The sequence below is a fragment of the Diorhabda sublineata genome, chromosome 10 (assembly GCF_026230105.1).
Source record: "Diorhabda sublineata isolate icDioSubl1.1 chromosome 10, icDioSubl1.1, whole genome shotgun sequence".
Lineage (NCBI taxonomy): Eukaryota > Metazoa > Arthropoda > Insecta > Coleoptera > Chrysomelidae > Diorhabda > Diorhabda sublineata.
The window spans coordinates 2,352,886-2,376,274 of record NC_079483.1 but is presented as its reverse complement, the minus strand read 5'-3'; positions in this window follow the sequence as shown (position 1 = coordinate 2,376,274).

Sequence of the window (23,389 nt, the reverse complement as noted above, 5' to 3'; positions counted from 1 at the left end):
CTGTCACTTTGTGTTGATTGAAAATTTTCAATGTCTATCTTCCTAATTTGAAGTCGAATTTCAACATTTCTCATATATTTGAGTGAGTTTGCATCTAACTTTGTCAGATAAGTCGTCTAACATCCACTGAAGCCCATTGAGGTCGACTGTCACTTCTTGTTGATTGAAAATTTTCAAAGTCTATCTTCCTAATTTGAAGTCGACTTTCAACATTTCTTATATATTCGAGTGAGTTTGCATCTAACTTTGTCAGATAAGTCGTCTAACATCCACTGAAGCCCATTGAGGTCGACTGTCACTATGTGTTGTATGAAAATTTTCAATGTCTATCTTCCTAATTTGAAGTCGAATTTCAACATTTATCATATATTCGAGTGAGTTTGCATCTAAATTTGTCGGATATCGTCAATTAACATCCACTGAAGCCCATTGAGGTCGACTGTCACTTTGTGTTGATTGAAAATTTTCAATGTCTATCTTCCTAATTTGAAGTCGAATTTCAACATTTCTCATATATTTGAGTGAGTTTGCATCTAACTTTGTGAGATATCGTCGATTAGCATCCACTGAAGCTCTCTGAGGCCGACTGTCACTTTGTGTTGATTGAAAATTTTCAAAGTCTACCTTCCTAATTTGAAGTCGAATTTCAACATTCCTTATATAACTGAGTGAGTTTGCATCTAACTTTGTGAGATATCGTCGATTAACATCCACTGAAGCCCTCTGAGGTCGACTGTCACTTTGTGTTGATTGAAAATTTTCAAAGTCTATCTTCCTAATTTGAAGTCGAATTTCAACATTTCTCATATATTTGAGTGAGTTTGCATCTAACTTTGTCAGATATCGTCGATTAACATCCACTGAAGCCCATTGAGGTCGACTGTCACTAAGTGTTGATTGAAAATTTTCAAAGTCTATCTTCCTAATTTGAAGTCGAGTTTCAACATTTATAATATATTCGAGTGAGTTTGCATCTAACTTTTTCAGATATCGTCAATTAACATCCACTGAAGCCCATTGAGGTCGACTGTCACTTTGTGTTGATTGAAAATTTTCAATGTCTATCTTCCTAATTTGAAGTCGAATTTCAACATTTCTCATATATTTGAGTGAGTTTGCATCTAACTTTGTGAGATATCGTCGATTAACATCCACTGAAGCCCTCTGAGGTCGACTGTCACTTTGTGTTGATTGAAAATTTTCAAAGTCTATCTTCCTAATTTGAAGTCGAATTTCAACATTCCTTATATATCTGAGTGAGTTTGCATCTAACTTTGTGAGATATCGTCGATTAACATCCACTGAAGCCCTCTGAGGTCGACTGTCACTTTGTGTTGATTGAAAATTTTCAAAGTCTATCTTCCTAATTTGAAGTCGAATTTCAACATTTCCCATATATTTGAGTGAGTTTGCATCCAACTTTGTCAGATATATTCGACTAACATCCATTAAAGCCCATTGAGGTCAACTGTCACTTAGTAATGATTAAAAATTTTCAAAGTCTATCTTCCTAATTTGAAGTCGAATTCCAACATTTCTCATATATTTGAGTGAGTTTGCATCTAACTTTGTCAGATAAGTCGTCTAACATCCACTGAAGCCCATTGAGGTCGACTGTCACTTTGTGTTGTCTGAAAATTTTCAAAGTCTATCTTCCTAATTTGAAGTCGAGTTTCAACATTTCTTATATATTCGAGTGAGTTTGCATCTAACTTTGTCAGATATGTCGTCTAACATCCACTGAAGCCCATTGAGGTCGACTGTCACTTTGTGTTGATTGATTATTTTCAAAGTCTATCTTCCTAATTTGGAGTCGAGTTTCAAGATTTCTCATATATTTGAGTGAGTTTGCATCTTACTTTGTCAGATAAGTCGTCTAACATCCACTGAAGCCCATTGTGGTCGACTGTCACTTTGTGTTGATTGAAAATTTTCAATGTCTATCTTCCTAATTTGAAGTCGAATTTCAACATTTCTCATATATTCGAGTGAGTTTGCATCTAACTTTGTCGGATATCGTCAAATAACATCCACTGAAGCCCATTGTGGTCGACTGTCACTTTGTGTTGATTGAAAATTTTCAATGTCTATCTTCCTTATTTGAAGTCGAATTTCAACATTTCTCATATATTTGAGTGAGTTTGCATCTAACTTTGTGAGATATCGTCGATTAACATCCACTGAAGCCCTCTGAGGTCGACTGTCACTTTGTGTTGATTGAAAATTTTCAAAATCTATCTTCCTAATTTGAAGTCGAATTTCAACATTTCTCATATATTTGAGTGAGTTTGCATCTAACTTTGTCAGATATCGTCGATTAATATCCAATGAAGCCCATTGAGGTCGACTGTCACTTTGTGTTGATTGAAAATTTTCAAAGTCTATCTTCCTAATTTGAAGTCGAGTTTCAACATTTATAATATATTCGAGTGAGTTTGCATCTAACTTTGTCAGATATCGTCAATTAACGTCCACTGAAGCCCATTGAGGTCGACTGTCACTTTGTGTTGATTGAAAATTTTCAATGTCTATCTTCCTAATTTGAAGTCGAATTTCAACATTTCTCATATATTTGAGTGAGTTTGCATCTAACTTTGTCAGATAAGTCGTCTAACATCCACTGAAGCCCATTGAGGTCGACTGTCACTTTGTGTTGATTGAAAATTTTCAAAGTCTATCTTCCTAATTTGAAGTCGAGTTTCAACATTTCTTATATATTCGAGTGAGTTTGTATCTAACTTTGTCAGATAAGTCGTCTAACATCCACTGAAGCCCATTGAGGTCGACTGTCACTTTGTGTTGATTGATTATTTTCAAAGTCTATCTTCCTAATTTAAAGTCGAGTTTCAACATTTCTCATATATTTGAGTGAGTTCGCATCTTACTTTGTCAGATAAGTCGTCTAACATCCACTGAAGCCCATTGAGGTCGACTGTCACTTTGTGTTGATTGAAAATTTTCAATGTCTATCTTCCTAATTTGAAGTCGAATTTCAACATTTCTCATATATTCGAGTGAGTTTGCATCTAACTTTGTCGGATATCGTCAATTAACATCCACTGAAGCCCATTGTGGTCGACTGTCACTTTGTGTTGATTGAAAATTTTCAATGTCTATCTTCCTTATTTGAAGTCGAATTTCAACATTTCTCATATATTTGAGTGAGTTTGCATCTAACTTTGTGAGATATCGTCGATTAACATCCACTGAAGCCCTCTGAGGTCGACTGTCACTTTGTGTTGATTGAAAATTTTCAAAGTCTATCTTCCTAATTTGAAGTCGAATTTCAACATTTCTCATATAATTGAGTGAGTTTGCATCTAACTTTGTCAGATATCGTCGATTAACATCCACTGAAGCCCATTGAGGTCGACTGTCACTAAGTGTTGATTGAAAATTTTCAAAGTCTATCTTCCTAATTTGAAGTCGAGTTTCAACATTTATAATATATTCGAGTGAGTTTGCATCTAACTTTTTCAGATATCGTCAATTAACATCCACTGAAGCCCATTGAGGTCGACTGTCACTTTGTGTTGATTGAAAATTTTCAATGTCTATCTTCCTTATTTGAAGTCGAATTTCAACATTTCTCATATATTTGAGTGAGTTTGCATCTAACTTTGTGAGATATCGTCGATTAACATCCACTGAAGCCCTCTGAGGTCGACTGTCACTTTGTGTTGATTGAAAATTTTCAAAATCTATCTTCCTAATTTGAAGTCGAATTTCAACATTTCTCATATATTTGAGTGAGTTTGCATCTAACTTTGTGAGATATCGTCGATTAACATCCACTGAAGCCCTCTGAGGTCGACTGTCACTTTGTGTTGATTGAAAATTTTCAAAATCTATCTTCCTAATTTGAAGTCGAATTTCAACATTTCTCATATATTTGAGTGAGTTTGCATCTAACTTTGTCAGATATCGTCGATTAATATCCAATGAAGCCCATTGAGGTCGACTGTCACTTTGTGTTGATTGAAAATTTTCAAAGTCTATCTTCCTAATTTGAAGTCGAGTTTCAACATTTATAATATATTCGAGTGAGTTTGCATCTAACTTTGTCAGATATCGTCAATTAACGTCCACTGAAGCCCATTGAGGTCGACTGTCACTTTGTGTTGATTGAAAATTTTCAATGTCTATCTTCCTAATTTGAAGTCGAGTTTCAACATTTCTTATATATTCGAGTGAGTTTGTATCTAACTTTGTCAGATAAGTCGTCTAACATCCACTGAAGCCCATTGAGGTCGACTGTCACTTTGTGTTGATTGATTATTTTCAAAGTCTATCTTCCTAATTTAAAGTCGAGTTTCAACATTTCTCATATATTTGAGTGAGTTCGCATCTTACTTTGTCAGATAAGTCGTCTAACATCCACTGAAGCCCATTGAGGTCGACTGTCACTTTGTGTTGATTGAAAATTTTCAATGTCTATCTTCCTAATTTGAAGTCGAATTTCAACATTTCTCATATATTCGAGTGAGTTTGCATCTAACTTTGTCGGATATCGTCAATTAACATCCACTGAAGCCCATTGTGGTCGACTGTCACTTTGTGTTGATTGAAAATTTTCAATGTCTATCTTCCTTATTTGAAGTCGAATTTCAACATTTCTCATATATTTGAGTGAGTTTGCATCTAACTTTGTGAGATATCGTCGATTAACATCCACTGAAGCCCTCTGAGGTCGACTGTCACTTTGTGTTGATTGAAAATTTTCAAAGTCTATCTTCCTAATTTGAAGTCGAATTTCAACATTTCTCATATAATTGAGTGAGTTTGCATCTAACTTTGTCAGATATCGTCGATTAACATCCACTGAAGCCCATTGAGGTCGACTGTCACTAAGTGTTGATTGAAAATTTTCAAAGTCTATCTTCCTAATTTGAAGTCGAGTTTCAACATTTATAATATATTCGAGTGAGTTTGCATCTAACTTTTTCAGATATCGTCAATTAACATCCACTGAAGCCCATTGAGGTCGACTGTCACTTTGTGTTGATTGAAAATTTTCAATGTCTATCTTCCTAATTTGAAGTCGAATTTCAACATTTCTCATATATTTGAGTGAGTTTGCATCTAACTTTGTGAGATATCGTCGATTAACATCCACTGAAGCCCTCTGAGGTCGACTGTCACTTTGTGTTGATTGAAAATTTTCAAAGTCTATCTTCCTAATTTGAAGTCGAATTTCAACATTCCTTATATATCTGAGTGAGTTTGCATCTAACTTTGTGAGATATCGTCGATTAACATCCACTGAAGCCCTCTGAGGTCGACTGTCACTTTGTGTTGATTGAAAATTTTCAAAGTCTATCTTCCTAATTTGAAGTCGAATTTCAACATTTCCCATATATTTGAGTGAGTTTGCATCCAACTTTGTCAGATATATTCGACTAACATCCATTAAAGCCCATTGAGGTCAACTGTCACTTAGTAATGATTAAAAATTTTCAAAGTCTATCTTCCTAATTTGAAGTCGAGTTTCAACATTTCTTATATATTCGAGTGAGTTTGCATCTAACTTTGTCAGATAAGTCGTCTAACATCCACTGAAGCCCATTGAGGTCGACTGTCACTTTGTGTTGATTGATTATTTTCAAAGTCTATCGTCCTAATTTGAAGTCGAGTTTCAAGATTTCTCATATATTTGAGTGAGTTTGCATCTTACTTTGTCAGATAAGTCGTCTAACATCCACTGAAGCCCATTGTGGTCGACTGTCACTTTGTGTTGATTGAAAATTTTCAATGACTATCTTCCTAATTTGAAGTCGAATTTCAACATTTCTCATATATTCGAGTGAGTTTGCATCTAACTTTGTCGGATATCGTCAAATAACATCCACTGAAGCCCATTGTGGTCGACTGTCACTTTGTGTTGATTGAAAATTTTCAATGTCTATCTTCCTTATTTGAAGTCGAATTTCAACATTTCTCATATATTTGAGTGAGTTTGCATCTAACTTTGTGAGATATCGTCGATTAACATCCACTGAAGCCCTCTGAGGTCGACTGTCACTTTGTGTTGATTGAAAATTTTCAAAATCTATCTTCCTAATTTGAAGTCGAATTTCAACATTTCTCATATATTTGAGTGAGTTTGCATCTAACTTTGTCAGATATCGTCGATTAATATCCAATGAAGCCCATTGAGGTCGACTGTCACTTTGTGTTGATTGAAAATTTTCAAAGTCTATCTTCCTAATTTGAAGTCGAGTTTCAACATTTATAATATATTCGAGTGAGTTTGCATCTAACTTTGTCAGATATCGTCAATTAACGTCCACTGAAGCCCATTGAGGTCGACTGTCACTTTGTGTTGATTGAAAATTTTCAATGTCTATCTTCCTAATTTGAAGTCGAATTTCAACATTTCTCATATATTTGAGTGAGTTTGCATCTAACTTTGTCAGATAAGTCGTCTAACATCCACTGAAGCCCATTGAGGTCGACTGTCACTTTGTGTTGATTGAAAATTTTCAAAGTCTATCTTCCTAATTTGAAGTCGAGTTTCAACATTTCTTATATATTCGAGTGAGTTTGTATCTAACTTTGTCAGATAAGTCGTCTAATATCCACTGAAGCCCATTGAGGTCGACTGTCACTTTGTGTTGATTGATTATTTTCAATGTCTATCTTCCTAATTTGAAGTCGAGTTACAAGATTTCTCATATATTTGAGTGAGTTTGCATCTTACTTTGTCAGATAAGTCGTCTAACATCCAATGAAGCCCATTGAGGTCGACTGTCACTTTGTGTTGATTGAAAATTTTCAATGTCTATCTTCCTAATTTGAAGTCGAATTTCAACATTTCTCATATATTCGAGTGAGTTTGCATCTAACTTTGTCGGATATCGTCAATTAACATCCACTGAAGCCCATTGTGGTCGACTGTCACTTTGTGTTGATTGAAAATTTTCAATGTCTATCTTCCTTATTTGAAGTCGAATTTCAACATTTCTCATATATTTGAGTGAGATTGCATCTAACTTTGTGAGATATCGTCGATTAACATCCACTGAAGCCCTCTGAGGTCGACTGTCACTTTGTGTTGATTGAAAATTTTCAAAGTCTATCTTCCTAATTTGAAGTCGAATTTCAACATTCCTTATATATCTGAGTGAGTTTGCATCTTACTTTGTGAGATATCGTCGATTAACATCCACTAAAGCCCTCTGAGGTCGACTGTCACTTTGTGTTGATTGAAAATTTTCAAAGTCTATCTTCCTAATTTGAAGTCGAATTTCAACATTTCCCATATATTTGAGTGAGTTTGCATCCAACTTTGTCAGATATATTCGACTAACATCCATTAAAGCCCATTGAGGTCAACTGTCACTTAGTAATGATTAAAAATTTTCAAAGTCTATCTTCCTAATTTGAAGTCGAATTCCAACATTTCTCATATATTTGAGTGAGTTTGCATCTAACTTTGTCAGATAAGTCGTCTAACATCCACTGAAGCCCATTGAGGTCGACTGTCACTTTGTGTTGTCTGAAAATTTTCAAAGTCTATCTTCCTAATTTGAAGTCGAGTTTCAACATTTCTTATATATTCGAGTGAGTTTGCATCTAACTTTGTCAGATAAGTCGTCTAACATCCACTGAAGCCCATTGAGGTCGACTGTCACTTTGTGTTGATTGATTATTTTCAAAGTCTATCTTCCTAATTTGAAGTCGAGTTTCAAGATTTCTCATATATTTGAGTGAGTTTGCATCTTACTTTGTCAGATAAGTCGTCTAACATCCACTGAAGCCCATTGTGGTCGACTGTCACTTTGTGTTGATTGAAAATTTTCAATGTCTATCTTCCTAATTTGAAGTCGAATTTCAACATTTCTCATATATTCGAGTGAGTTTGCATCTAACTTTGTCGGATATCGTCAAATAACATCCACTGAAGCCCATTGTGGTCGACTGTCACTTTGTGTTGATTGAAAATTTTCAATGTCTATCTTCCTTATTTGAAGTCGAATTTCAACATTTCTCATATATTTGAGTGAGTTTGCATCTAACTTTGTGAGATATCGTCGATTAACATCCACTGAAGCCCTCTGAGGTCGACTGTCACTTTGTGTTGATTGAAAATTTTCAAAATCTATCTTCCTAATTTGAAGTCGAATTTCAACATTTCTCATATATTTGAGTGAGTTTGCATCTAACTTTGTCAGATATCCTCGATTAATATCCAATGAAGCCCATTGAGGTCGACTGTCACTTTGTGTTGATTGAAAATTTTCAAAGTCTATCTTCCTAATTTGAAGTCGAGTTTCAACATTTATAATATATTCGAGTGAGTTTGCATCTAACTTTGTCAGATATCGTCAATTAACGTCCACTGAAGCCCATTGAGGTCGACTGTCACTTTGTGTTGATTGAAAATTTTCAATGTCTATCTTCCTAATTTGAAGTCGAATTTCAACATTTCTCATATATTTGAGTGAGTTTGCATCTAACTTTGTCAGATAAGTCGTCTAATATCCACTGAAGCCCATTGAGGTCGACTGTCACTTTGTGTTGATTGATTATTTTCAATGTCTATCTTCCTAATTTGAAGTCGAGTTTCAAGATTTCTCATATATTTGAGTGAGTTTGCATCTTACTTTGTCAGATAAGTCGTCTAACATCCAATGAAGCCCATTGAGGTCGACTGTCACTTTGTGTTGATTGAAAATTTTCAATGTCTATCTTCCTAATTTGAAGTCGAATTTCAACATTTCTCATATATTCGAGTGAGTTTGCATCTAACTTTGTGAGATATCGTCGATTAATATCCACTGAAGCCCTCTGAGGTCGACTGTCACTTTGTGTTGATTGAAAATTTTCAAAATCTATCTTCCTAATTTGAAGTCGAATTTCAACATTTCTCATATATTTGAGTGAGTTTGCATCTAACTTTGTCAGATATCGTCGATTAATATCCACTGAAGCCCATTGAGGTCGACTGTCACTTTGTGTTGATTGAAAATTTTCAAAGTCTATCTTCCTAATTTGGAGTCGAATTTCAACATTTCTCATATATTCGAGTGAGTTTGCATCTAACTTTGTCGGATATCGTCAATTAACATCCACTGAAGCCCATTGTGGTCGACTGTCACTTTCTGTTGATTGAAAATTTTCAATGTCTATCTTCCTAATTTGAAGTCGAATATCAACATTTCTCATATATTTGAGTGAGTTTGCATCTAACTTTGTCAGATATCGTCGATTAACATCCACTGAAGCCCATTGAGGTCGACTGTCACTTTGTGTTGATTGAAAATTTTCAAAGTCTATCTTCCTAATGTGAAGTCGAGTTTCAACATTTATAATATATTCGAGTGAGTTTGCATCTAACTTTGTCGGATATCGTCAATTAACATCCACTGAAGCCCATTGTGGTCGACTGTCACTTTGTGTTGATTGAAAATTTTCAATGTCTATCTTCCTTATTTGAAGTCGAATTTCAACATTTCTCATATATTTGAGTGAGTTTGCATCTAACTTTGTGAGATATCGTCGATTAACATCCACTGAAGCCCTCTGAGGTCGACTGTCACTTTGTGTTGATTGAAAATTTTCAAAGTCTATCTTCCTAATTTGAAGTCGAATTTCAACATTTCTCATATATTTGAGTGAGTTTGCATCTAACTTTGTGAGATATCGTCGATTAACATCCACTGAAGCCCTCTGAGGTCGACTGTCACTTTGTGTTGATTGAAAATTTTCAAAGTCTATCTTCCTAATTTGAAGTCGAATTTCAACATTCCTTATATATCTGAGTGAGTTTGCATCTAACTTTGTGAGATATCGTCGAATAACATCCACTGAAGCCCTCTGAGGTCGACTGTCACTTTGTGTTGATTGAAAATTTTCAAAGTCTATCTTCCTAATTTGAAGTCGAATTTCAACATTTCTCATATATTTGAGTGAGTTTGCATCCAACTTTGTCAGATATATTCGACTAACATCCATTAAAGCCCATTGAGGTCAACTGTCACTTAGTAATGATTAAAAATTTTCAAAGTCTATCTTCCTAATTTGAAGTCGAATTCCAACATTTCTCATATATTTGAGTGAGTTTGCATCTAACTTTGTCAGATAAGTCGTCTAACATCCACTGAAGCCCATTGAGGTCGACTGTCACTTTGTGTTGTCTGAAAATTTTCAAAGTCTATCTTCCTAATTTGAAGTCGAGTTTCAACATTTCTTATATATTCGAGTGAGTTTGCATCTAACTTTGTCAGATAAGTCGTCTAACATCCACTGAAGCCCATTGAGGTCGACTGTCACTTTGTGTTGATTGATTATTTTCAAAGTCTATCTTCCTAATTTGAAGTCGAGTTTCAAGATTTCTCATATATTTGAGTGAGTTTGCATGTTACTTTGTCAGATAAGTCGTCTAACATCCACTGAAGCCCATTGAGGTCGACTGTCACTTTGTGTTGATTGAAAATTTTCAATGTCTATCTTCCTAATTTGAAGTCGAATTTCAACATTTCTCATATATTCGAGTGAGTTTGCATCTAACTTTGTGAGATATCGTCGATTAATATCCACTGAAGCCCTCTGAGGTCGACTGTCACTTTGTGTTGATTGAAAATTTTCAAAATCCATCTTCCTAATTTGAAGTCGAATTTCAACATTTCTCATATATTTGAGTGAGTTTGCATCTAACTTTGTCAGATATCGTCGATTAATATCCACTGAAGCCCATTGAGGTCGACTGTCACTTTGTGTTGATTGAAAATTTTCAAAGTCTATCTTCCTAATTTGAAGTCGAGTTTCAACATTTATAATATATTCGAGTGAGTTTGCATCTAACTTTGTCGGATATCGTCAATTAACATCCACTGAAGCCCATTGTGGTCGACTGTCACTTTGTGTTGATTGAAAATTTTTAATGTCTATCTTCCTTATTTGAAGTCGAATTTCAACATTTCTCATATATTTGAGTGAGTTTGCATCTAACTTTGTGAGATATCGTCGATTAACATCCACTGAAGCCCATTGAGGTCGACTGTCACTTTGTGTTGATTGATTATTTTCAAAGTCTATCTTCCTAATTTGAAGTCGAGTTCCAAGATTTCTCATATATTTGAGTGAGTTTGCATCTTACTTTGTCGGATATCGTCAATTAACATCCACTGAAGCCCATTGTGGTCGACTGTCACTTTGTGTTGATTGAAAATTTTCAATGTCTATCTTCCTAATTTGAAGTCGAATTTCAACATTTCTCATATATTCGAGTGAGTTTGCATCTAACTTTGTGAGATATCGTCGATTAATATCCACTGAAGCCCTCTGAGGTCGACTGTCACTTTGTGTTGATTGAAAATTTTCAAAATCCATCTTCCTAATTTGAAGTCGAATTTCAACATTTCTCATATATTTGAGTGAGTTTGCATCTAACTTTGTCAGATATCGTCGATTAATATCCACTGAAGCCCATTGAGGTCGACTGTCACTTTGTGTTGATTGAAAATTTTCAAAGTCTATCTTCCTAATTTGAAGTCGAGTTTCAACATTTATAATATATTCGAGTGAGTTTGCATCTAACTTTGTCGGATATCGTCAATTAACATCCACTGAAGCCCATTGTGGTCGACTGTCACTTTGTGTTGATTGAAAATTTTTAATGTCTATCTTCCTTATTTGAAGTCGAATTTCAACATTTCTCATATATTTGAGTGAGTTTGCATCTAACTTTGTGAGATATCGTCGATTAACATCCACTGAAGCCCATTGAGGTCGACTGTCACTTTGTGTTGATTGATTATTTTCAAAGTCTATCTTCCTAATTTGAAGTCGAGTTCCAAGATTTCTCATATATTTGAGTGAGTTTGCATCTTACTTTGTCGGATATCGTCAATTAACATCCACTGAAGCCCATTGTGGTCGACTGTCACTTTGTGTTGATTGAAAATTTTCAATGTCTATCTTCCTAATTTGAAGTCGAATTTCAACATTTCTCATATATTCGAGTGAGTTTGCATCTAACTTTGTGAGATATCGTCGATTAATATCCACTGAAGCCCTCTGAGGTCGACTGTCACTTTGTGTTGATTGAAAATTTTCAAAATCTATCTTCCTAATTTGAAGTCGAATTTCAACATTTCTCATATATTTGAGTGAGTTTGCATCTAACTTTGTCAGATATCGTCGATTAATATCCACTGAAGCCCATTGAGGTCGACTGTCACTTTGTGTTGATTGAAAATTTTCAAAGTCTATCTTCCTAATTTGAAGTCGAGTTTCAACATTTATAATATATTCGAGTGAGTTTGCATCTAACTTTGTCGGATATCGTCAATTAACATCCACTGAAGCCCATTGTGGTCGACTGTCACTTTGTGTTGATTGAAAATTTTCAATGTCTATCTTCCTTATTTGAAGTCGAATTTCAACATTTCTCATATATTTGAGTGAGTTTGCATCTAACTTTGTGAGATATCGTCGATTAACATCCACTGAAGCCCATTGAGGTCGACTGTCACTTTGTGTTGATTGATTATTTTCAAAGTCTATCTTCCTAATTTGAAGTCGAGTTTCAACATTTATAATATATTCGAGTGAGTTTGCATCTAACTTTGTCGGATATCGTCAATTAACATCCACTGAAGCCCATTGTGGTCGACTGTCACTTTGTGTTGATTGAAAATTTTCAATGTCTATCTTCCTTATTTGAAGTCGAATTTCAACATTTCTCATATATTTGAGTGAGTTTGCATCTAACTTTGTGAGATATCGTCGTCTAACATCCACTGAAGCCCATTGAGGTCGACTGTCACTTTGTGTTGATTGATTATTTTCAAAGTCTATCTTCCTAATTTGAAGTCGAGTTTCAAGATTTCTCATATATTTGAGTGAGTTTGCATCTTACTTTGTCAGATAAGTCGTCTAACATCCACTGAAGCCCATTGAGGTCGACTGTCACTTTGTGTTGATTGAAAATTTTCAATGTCTATCTTCCTAATTTGAAGTCGAATTTCAACATTTCTCATATATTCGAGTGAGTTTGCATCTAACTTTGTGAGATATCGTCGATTAATATCCACTGAAGCCCTCTGAGGTCGACTGTCACTTTGTGTTGATTGAAAATTTTCAAAATCTATCTTCCTAATTTGAAGTCGAATTTCAACATTTCTCATATATTTGAGTGAGTTTGCATCTAACTTTGTCAGATATCGTCGATTAATATCCACTGAAGCCCATTGAGGTCGACTGTCACTTTGTGTTGATTGAAAATTTTCAAAGTCTATCTTCCTAATTTGAAGTCGAGTTTCAACATTTATAATATATTCGAGTGAGTTTGCATCTAACTTTGTCGGATATCGTCAATTAACATCCACTGAAGCCCATTGTGGTCGACTGTCACTTTGTGTTGATTGAAAATTTTCAATGTCTATCTTCCTTATTTGAAGTCGAATTTCAACATTTCTCATATATTTGAGTGAGTTTGCATCTAACTTTGTGAGATATCGTCGATTAACATCCACTGAAGCCCTCTGAGGTCGACTGTCACTTTGTGTGGATTGAAAATTTTCAAAGTCTATCTTCCTAATTTGAAGTCGAATTTCAACATTTCTCATATATTTGAGTGAGTTTGCATCTAACTTTGTCAGATATCGTCGATTAACATCCACTGAAGCCCATTGAGGTCGACTGTCACTAAGTGTTGATTGAAAATTTTCAAAGTCTATCTTCCTAATTTGAAGTCGAGTTTCAACATTTATAATATATTCGAGTGAGTTTGCATCTAACTTTTTCAGATATCGTCAATTAACATCCACTGAAGCCCATTGAGGTCGACTGTCACTTTGTGTTGATTGAAAATTTTCAATGTCTATCTTCCTAATTTGAAGTCGAATTTCAACATTTCTCATATATTTGAGTGAGTTTGCATCTAACTTTGTGAGATATCGTCGATTAACATCCACTGAAGCCCTCTGAGGTCGACTGTCACTTTGTGTTGATTGAAAATTTTCAAAGTCTATCTTCCTAATTTGAAGTCGAATTTCAACATTCCTTATATATCTGAGTGAGTTTGCATCTAACTTTGTGAGATATCGTCGATTAACATCCACTGAAGCCCTCTGAGGTCGACTGTCACTTTGTGTTGATTGAAAATTTTCAAAGTCTATCTTCCTAATTTGAAGTCGAATTTCAACATTTCCCATATATTTGAGTGAGTTTGCATCCAACTTTGTCAGATATATTCGACTAACATCCATTAAAGCCCATTGAGGTCAACTGTCACTTAGTAATGATTAAAAATTTTCAAAGTCTATCTTCCTAATTTGAAGTCGAATTCCAACATTTCTCATATATTTGAGTGAGTTTGCATCTAACTTTGTCAGATAAGTCGTCTAACATCCACTGAAGCCCATTGAGGTCGACTGTCACTTTGTGTTGTCTGAAAATTTTCAAAGTCTATCTTCCAAATTTGAAGTCGAGTTTCAACATTTCTTATATATTCGAGTGAGTTTGCATCTAACTTTGTCAGATAAGTCGTTTAACATCCACTGAAGCCCATTGAGGTCGACTGTCACTTTGTGTTGATTGATTATTTTCAAAGTCTATCTTCCTAATTTGAAGTCGAGTTTCAAGATTTCTCATATATTTGAGTGAGTTTGCATCTTACTTTGTCAGATAAGTCGTCTAACATCCACTGAAGCCCATTGTGGTCGACTGTCACTTTGTGTTGATTGAAAATTTTCAATGTCTATCTTCCTAATTTGAAGTCGAATTTCAACATTTCTCATATATTCGAGTGAGTTTGCATCTAACTTTGTCGGATATCGTCAAATAACATCCACTGAAGCCCATTGTGGTCGACTGTCACTTTGTGTTGATTGAAAATTTTCAATGTCTATCTTCCTTATTTGAAGTCGAATTTCAACATTTTTCATATATTTGAGTGAGTTTGCATCTAACTTTGTGAGATATCGTCGATTAACATCCACTGAAGCCCTCTGAGGTCGACTGTCACTTTGTGTTGATTGAAAATTTTCAAAATCTATCTTCCTAATTTGAAGTCGAATTTCAACATTTCTCATATATTTGAGTGAGTTTGCATCTAACTTTGTCAGATATCGTCGATTAATATCCAATGAAGCCCATTGAGATCGACTGTCACTTTGTGTTGATTGAAAATTTTCAAAGTCTATCTTCCTAATTTGAAGTCGAGTTTCAACATTTATAATATATTCGAGTGAGTTTTCATCTAACTTTGTCAGATATCGTCAATTAACGTCCACTGAAGCCCATTGAGGTCGACTGTCACTTTGTGTTGATTGAAAATTTTCAATGTCTATCTTCTTAATTTGAAGTCGAATTTCAACATTTCTCATATATTTGAGTGAGTTTGCATCTAACTTTGTCAGATAAGTCGTCTAACATCCACTGAAGCCCATTGAGGTCGACTGTCACTTTGTGTTGATTGATTATTTTCAAAGTCTATCTTCCTAATTTGAAGTCGAGTTTCAAGATTTCTCATATATTTGACTGAGTTTGCATCTTACTTTGTCAGATAAGTCGTCTAACATCCAATGAAGCCCATTGAGGTCGACTGTCACTTTGTGTTGATTGAAAATTTTCAATGTCTATCTTCCTAATTTGAAGTCGAATTTCAACATTTCTCATATATTCGAGTGAGTTTGCATCTAACTTTGTCGGTTATCGTCGATTAACATCCACTGAAGCCCTCTGAGGTCGACTGTCACTTTGTGTTGATTGAAAATTTTCAAAGTCTATCTTCCTAATTTGAAGTCGAGTTTCAACATTTATAATATATTCGAGTGAGTTTGCATCTAACTTTGTCAGATATCGTCAATTAACATCCACTGAAGCCCATTGAGGTCGACTGTCACTTTGTGTTGATTGAAAATTTTCAATGTCTATCTTCCTAATTTGAAGTCGAATTTCAACATTTCTCATATATTTGAGTGAGTTTGCATCTAACTTTGTCAGATAAGTCGTCTAACATCCACTGAAGCCCATTGAGGTCGACTGTCACTTTGTGTTGATTGAAAATTTTCAAAGTCTATCTTCCTAATTTGAAGTCGAGTTTCAACATTTCTTATATATTCCATTGAGTTTGCATCTAACTTTGTCAGATAAGTCGTCTAACATCCACTGAAGCCCATTGAGGTCGACTGTCACTTTGTGTTGATTGAAAATTTTCAATGTCTATCTTCCTAATTTGAAGTCGAGTTTTAACATTTATGATATATTCGAGTGAGTTTGCATCTAACTTTGTCAGATATCGTCAATTAACATCCACTGAAGCCCATTGATGTCGACTGTCACTTTGTGTTGATTGAAAATTTTCAATGTCTATCTTTCTAATTTGAAGTCGAATTTCAACATTTCTCATATATTCGAGTGAGTTTGCATCTAACTTTGTCAGATATCGTCAATTAACATCCACTGAAGCCCATTGATGTCGACTGTCACTTTGTGTTGATTGAAAATTTTCAATGTCTATCTTCCTAATTTGAAGTCGAGTTTTAACATTTATAATATATTCGAGTGAGTTTGCATCTAACTTTGTCAGATATCGTCAATTAACATCCACTGAAGCCCATTGAGGTCGACTGTCACTTTGTGTTGATTGATTATTTTCAAAGTCTATCTTCCTAATTTGAAGTCGAGTTTCAAGATTTCTCATATATTTGAGTGAGTTTGCATCTTACTTTGTCAGATAAGTCGTCTAACATCCACTGAAGCCCATTGAGGTCGACTGTCACTTTGTGTTGATTGAAAATTTTCAATGTCTATCTTCCTAATTTGGAGTCGAGTTTTAACATTTATAATATATTCGAGTGAGTTTGCATCTAACTTTGTCAGATATCGTCAATTAACATCCACTGAAGCCCATTGATGTCGACTGTCACTTTGTGTTGATTGAAAATTTTCAATGTCTATCTTCCTAATTTGAAGTCAAGTTTTAACATTTATAATATATTCGAGTGAGTTTGCATCTAACTTTGTCAGATATCGTCAATTAACATCCACTGAAGCCCATTGATGTCGACTGTCACTTTGTGTTGATTGAAAATTTTCAATGTCTATCTTCCTAATTTGAAGTCGAATTTCAACATTTCTCATATATTCGAGTGAGTTTGCATCTAACTTTGTCAGATATCGTCAATTAACATCCACTGAAGCCCATTGATGTCGACTGTCACTTTGTGTTGATTGAAAATTTTCAATGTCTATCTTCCTAATTTGAAGTCGAGTTTTAACATTTATAATATATTCGAGTGAGTTTGCATCTAACTTTGTCAGATATCGTCAATTAACATCCACTGAAGCCCATTGAGGTCGACTGTCACTTTGTGTTGATTGATTATTTTCAAAGTCTATCTTCCTAATTTGAAGTCGAGTTTCAAGATTTCTCATATATTTGAGTGAGTTTGCATCTTACTTTGTCAGATAAGTCGTCTAACATCCACTGAAGCCCATTGAGGTCGACTGTCACTTTGTGTTGATTGAAAATTTTCAATGTCTATCTTCCTAATTTGGAGTCGAGTTTTAACATTTATAATATATTCGAGTGAGTTTGCATCTAACTTTGTCAGATATCGTCAATTAACATCCACTGAAGCCCATTGATGTCGACTGTCACTTTGTGTTGATTGAAAATTTTCAATGTCTATCTTCCTAATTTGAAGTCGAGTTTTAACATTTATAATATATTCGAGTGAGTTTGCATCTAACTTTGTCAGATATCGTCAATTAACATCCACTGAAGCCCATTGAGGTCGACTGTCACTTTGTGTTGATTGATTATTTTCAAAGTCTATCTTCCTAATTTGAAGTCGAGTTTCAAGATTTCTCATATATTTGAGTGAGTTTGCATCTTACTTTGTCAGATAAGTCGTCTAACATCCACTGAAGCCCTCTGAGGTCGACTGTCACTTTGTGTTGATTGAAAATTTTCAAAGTCTATCTTCCTAATTTGAAGTCGAGTTTCAACATTTCTCATATATTTGAGTGAGTTTGCGTCTAACTTTGTCAGATAAGTCGTCTAACATCCACTGAAGCCCATTGAGGTCGACTGTCACTTTGTGTTGATTGAAAATTTTCAATGTCTATCTTCCTAATTTGAAGTCGAATTTCAACATTTCTCATATATTCGAGTGAGTTTGCATCTAACTTTGTGAGATATCGTCGATTAACATCCACTGAAGCCCTCTGAGGTCGACTGTCACTTTGTGTTGATTGAAAATTTTCAAAATCTATCTTCCTAATTTAAAGTCGAATTCCAACATTTCTCATATATTCGAGTGAGTTTGCATCTAACTTTGTCAGATATCGTCAATTAACATCCACTGAAGCCCATTGAGGTCGACTGTCACTTTGTGTTGATTGAAAATTTTCAATGTCTATCTTCCTAATTTGAAGTCGAATTTCAACATTTCTCATATATTTGAGTGAGTTTGCATCTAACTTTGTCAGATAAGTCGTCTAACATCCACTGAAGTCCATTGAGGTCGACTGTCACTTTGTGTTGATTGAAAATTTTCAAAGTCTATCTTCCTAATTTGAAGTCGAGTTTCAACATTTCTTATATATTCCATTGAGATTGCATCTAACTTTGTCAGATAAGTCGTCTAACATCTACTGAAGCCCATTGAGGTCGACTGTCACTTTGTGTTGATTGATTATTTTCAAAGTCTATCTTCCTAATTTGAAGTCGAGTTTCAACATTTCTCATATATTTGAGTGAGAATTCCAACATTTCTCATATATTCGAGTGAGTTTGCATCTATCTTTGTCGGATATCGTCAATTAACATCCACTGAAGCCCATTGAGGTCGACTGTCACTTTGTGTTGATTGAAAATTTTCAATGTCTATCTTCCTAATTTGAAGTCGAATTTCAACATTTCCCATATATTTGAGTGAGTTTGCATCTAACTTTGTGAGATATCGTCGATTAACATCCACTGAAGCCCTCTGAGGTCGACTGTCACTTTGTGTTGATTGAAAATTTTCAATGTCTATCTTCCTAATTTGAAGTCGAGTTTCAACATTTATAATATATTCGAAAGAGTTTGCATCTAACTTTGTCAGATATCGTCAATTAACATCCACTGAAGCCCATTGAGGTCGACTGTCACTTTGTGTTGATTGAAAATTTTCAATGTCTATCTTCCTAATTTGAAGTCGAATTTCAACATTTCTCATATATTCGAGTGAGTTTGCATCTAACTTTGTCAGATATCGTCAATTAACATCCACTGAAGCCCATTGAGGTCGACTGTCACTTTGTGTTGATTGAAAATTTTCAATGTCTATCTTCCTAATTTGAAGTCGAGTTTTAACATTTATAATATATTCGAGTGAGTTTGCATCTAACTTTGTCAGATATCGTCAATTAACATCCACTGAAGCCCATTGATGTCGACTGTCACTTTGTGTTGATTGAAAATTTTCAATGTCTATCTTCCTAATTTGAAGTCGAATTTCAACATTTCTCATATATTCGAGTGAGTTTGCATCTAACTTTGTGAGATATCGTCGATTAACATCCACTGAAGCCCTCTGAGGTCGACTGTCACTTTGTGTTGATTGAAAATTTTCAAAATCTATCTTCCTAATTTGAAGTCGAATTTCAACATTTCTCATATATTTGAGTGAGTTTGCATCTAACTTTGTCAGATATCGTCGATTAATATCCACTGAAGCCCATTGAGGTCGACTGTCACTTTGTGTTGATTGAAAATTTTCAAAGTCTATCTTCCTAATTTGAAGTCTAGTTTCAACATTTATAATATATTCGAGTGAGTTTGCATCTAACTTTGTCAGATAAGTCGTCTAACATCCACTGAAGCCCATTGAGGTCGACTGTCACTTTGTGTTGATTGAAAATTTTCAATGTCTATCTTCCTAATTTGAAGTCGAATTTCAACATTTCTCATATATTTGAGTGAGTTTGCATCTTACTTTGTCAGATAAGTCGTCTAACATCCACTGAAGCCCATTGAGGTCGACTGTCATTTTGTGTTGATTGAAAATTTTCAAAGTCTATCTTCCTAATTTGAAGTCGAGTTTCAACATTTCTTATATATTCCATTGAGTTTGCATCTAACTTTGTCAGATAAGTCGTCTAACATCCACTGAAGCCCATTGAGGTCGACTGTCACTTTGTGTTGATTGATTATTTTCAAAGTCTATCTTCCTAATTTGAAGTCGAGTTTCAACATTTCTCATATATTTGAGTGAGAATTCCAACATTTCTCATATATTCGAGTGAGTTTGCATCTAACTTTGTCGGATATCGTCAATTAACATCCACTGAAGCCCATTGATGTCGACTGTCACTTTGTGTTGATTGAAAATTTTCAATGTCTATCTTCCTAATTTGAAGTCGAATTTCAACATTTCCCATATATTTGAGTGAGTTTGCATCTAACTTTGTGAGATATCGTCGATTAACATCCACTGAAGCCCTCTGAGGTCGACTGTCACTTTGTGTTGATTGAAAATTTTCAAAGTCTATCTTCCTAATTTGAAGTCTAGTTTCAACATTTATAATATATTCGAGTGAGTTTGCATCTAACTTTGTCAGATATCGTCAATTAACATCCACTGAAGCCCATTGAGGTCGACTGTCACTTTGTGTTGATTGAAAATTTTCAATGTCTATCTTCCTAATTTGAAGTCGAATTTCAACATTTCTCATATATTTGAGTGAGTTTGCATCTAACTTTGTCAGATAAGTCGTCTAACATCCACTGAAGCCCATTGAGGTCGACTGTCACTTTGTGTTGATTGAAAATTTTCAAAGTCTATCTTCCTAATTTGAAGTCGAGTTTCAACATTTCTCATATATTTGAGTGAGTTTGCATCTAACTTTGTCAGATAAGTCGTCTAACATCCACTGAAGCCCATTGAGGTCGACTGTCACTTTGTGTTGATTGAAAATTTTCAATGTCTATCTTCCTAATTTGAAGTCGAATTTCAACATTTCTCATATATTCGAGTGAGTTTGCATCTAACTTTGTGAGATATCGTCGATTAACATCCACTGAAGCCCTCTGAGGTCGACTGTCACTTTGTGTTGATTGAAAATTTTCAAAATCTATCTTCCTAATTTAAAGTCGAATTCCAACATTTCTCATATATTCGAGTGAGTTTGCATCTAACTTTGTCAGATATCGTCAATTAACATCCACTGAAGCCCATTGAGGTCGACTGTCACTTTGTGTTGATTGAAAATTTTCAATGTCTATCTTCCTAATTTGAAGTCGAATTTCAACATTTCTCATATATTTGAGTGAGTTTGCAACTAACTTTGTCAGATAAGTCGTCTAACATCCACTGAAGCCCATTGAGGTCGACTGTCACTTTGTGTTGATTGAAAATTTTCAAAGTCTATCTTCCTAATTTGAAGTCGAGTTTCAACATTTCTTATATATTCCATTGAGTTTGCATCTAACTTTGTCAGATAAGTCGTCTAACATCTACTGAAGCCCATTGAGGTCGACTGTCACTTTGTGTTGATTGATTATTTTCAAAGTCTATCTTCCTAATTTGAAGTCGAGTTTCAACATTTCTCATATATTTGAGTGAGAATTCCAACATTTCTCATATATTCGAGTGAGTTTGCATCTAACTTTGTCGGATATCGTCAATTAACATCCACTGAAGCCCATTGAGATCGACTGTCACTTTGTGTTGATTGAAAATTTTCAATGTCTATCTTCCTAATTTGAAGTCGAATTTCAACATTTCCCATATATTTGAGTGAGTTTACATCTAACTTTGTGAGATATCGTCGATTAACATCCACTGAAGCCCTCTGAGGTCGACTGTCACTTTGTGTTGATTGAAAATTTTCAATGTCTATCTTCCTAATTTGAAGTCGAATTTCAACATTTCTCATATATTCGAGTGAGTTTGCATCTAACTTTGTCAGATATCGTCAATTAACATCCACTGAAGCCCATTGAGGTCGACTGTCACTTTGTGTTGATTGAAAATTTTCAATGTCTATCTTCCTAATTTGAAGTCGAGTTTTAACATTTATAATATATTCGAGTGAGTTTGCATCTAACTTTGTCAGATATCGTCAATTAACATCCACTGAAGCCCATTGATGTCGACTGTCACTTTGTGTTGATTGAAAATTTTCAATGTCTATCTTCCTAATTTGAAGTCGAATTTCAACATTTCTCATATATTCGAGTGAGTTTGCATCTAACTTTGTCAGATATCGTCAATTAACATCCACTGAAGCCCATTGAGGTCGACTGTCACTTTGTGTTGATTGATTATTTTCAAAGTCTATCTTCCTAATTTGAAGTCGAGTTTCAAGATTTCTCATATATTTGAGTGAGTTTGCATCTTACTTTGTCAGATAAGTCGTCTAACATCCACTGAAGCCCATTGAGGTCGACTGTCACTTTGTGTTGATTGAAAATTTTCAATGTCTATCTTCCTAATTTGAAGTCGAATTTCAAAATTTCTCATATATTCGAGTGAGTTTGCATCTAACTTTGTGAGATATCGTCGATTAACATCCACTGAAGCCCTCTGAGGTCGACTGTCACTTTGTGTTGATTGAAAATTTTCAAAATCTATCTTCCTAATTTGAAGTCGAATTTCAACATTTCTCATATATTTGAGTGAGTTTGCATCTAACTTTGTCAGATATCGTCGATTAATATCCACTGAAGCCCATTGAGGTCGACTGTCACTTTGTGTTGATTGAAAATTTTCAAAGTCTATCTTCCTAATTTGAAGTCTAGTTTCAACATTTATAATATATTCGAGTGAGTTTGCATCTAACTTTGTCAGATAAGTCGTCTAACATCCACTGAAGCCCATTGAGGTCGACTGTCACTTTGTGTTGATTGAAAATTTTCAATGTCTATCTTCCTAATTTGAAGTCGAATTTCAACATTTCTCATATATTCGAGTGAGTTTGCATCTAACTTTGTGAGATATCGTCGATTAACATCCACTGAAGCCCTCTGAGGTCGACTGTCACTTTGTGTTGATTGAAAATTTTCAAAATCTATCTTCCTAATTTAAAGTCGAATTCCAACATTTCTCATATATTCGAGTGAGTTTGCATCTAACTTTGACAGATATCGTCAATTAACATCCACTGAAGCCCATTGAGGTCGACTGTCACTTTGTGTTGATTGAAAATTTTCAATGTCTATCTTCCTAATTTGAAGTCGAATTTCAACATTTCTCATATATTTGAGTGAGTTTGCATCCAACTTTGTCAGATAAGTCGTCTAACATCCACTGAAGCCCATTGAGGTCGACTGTCACTTTGTGTTGATTGAAAATTTTCAAAGTCTATCTTCCTAATTTGAAGTCGAGTTTCAACATTTCTTATATATTCCATTGAGTTTGCATCTAACTTTGTCAGATAAGTCGTC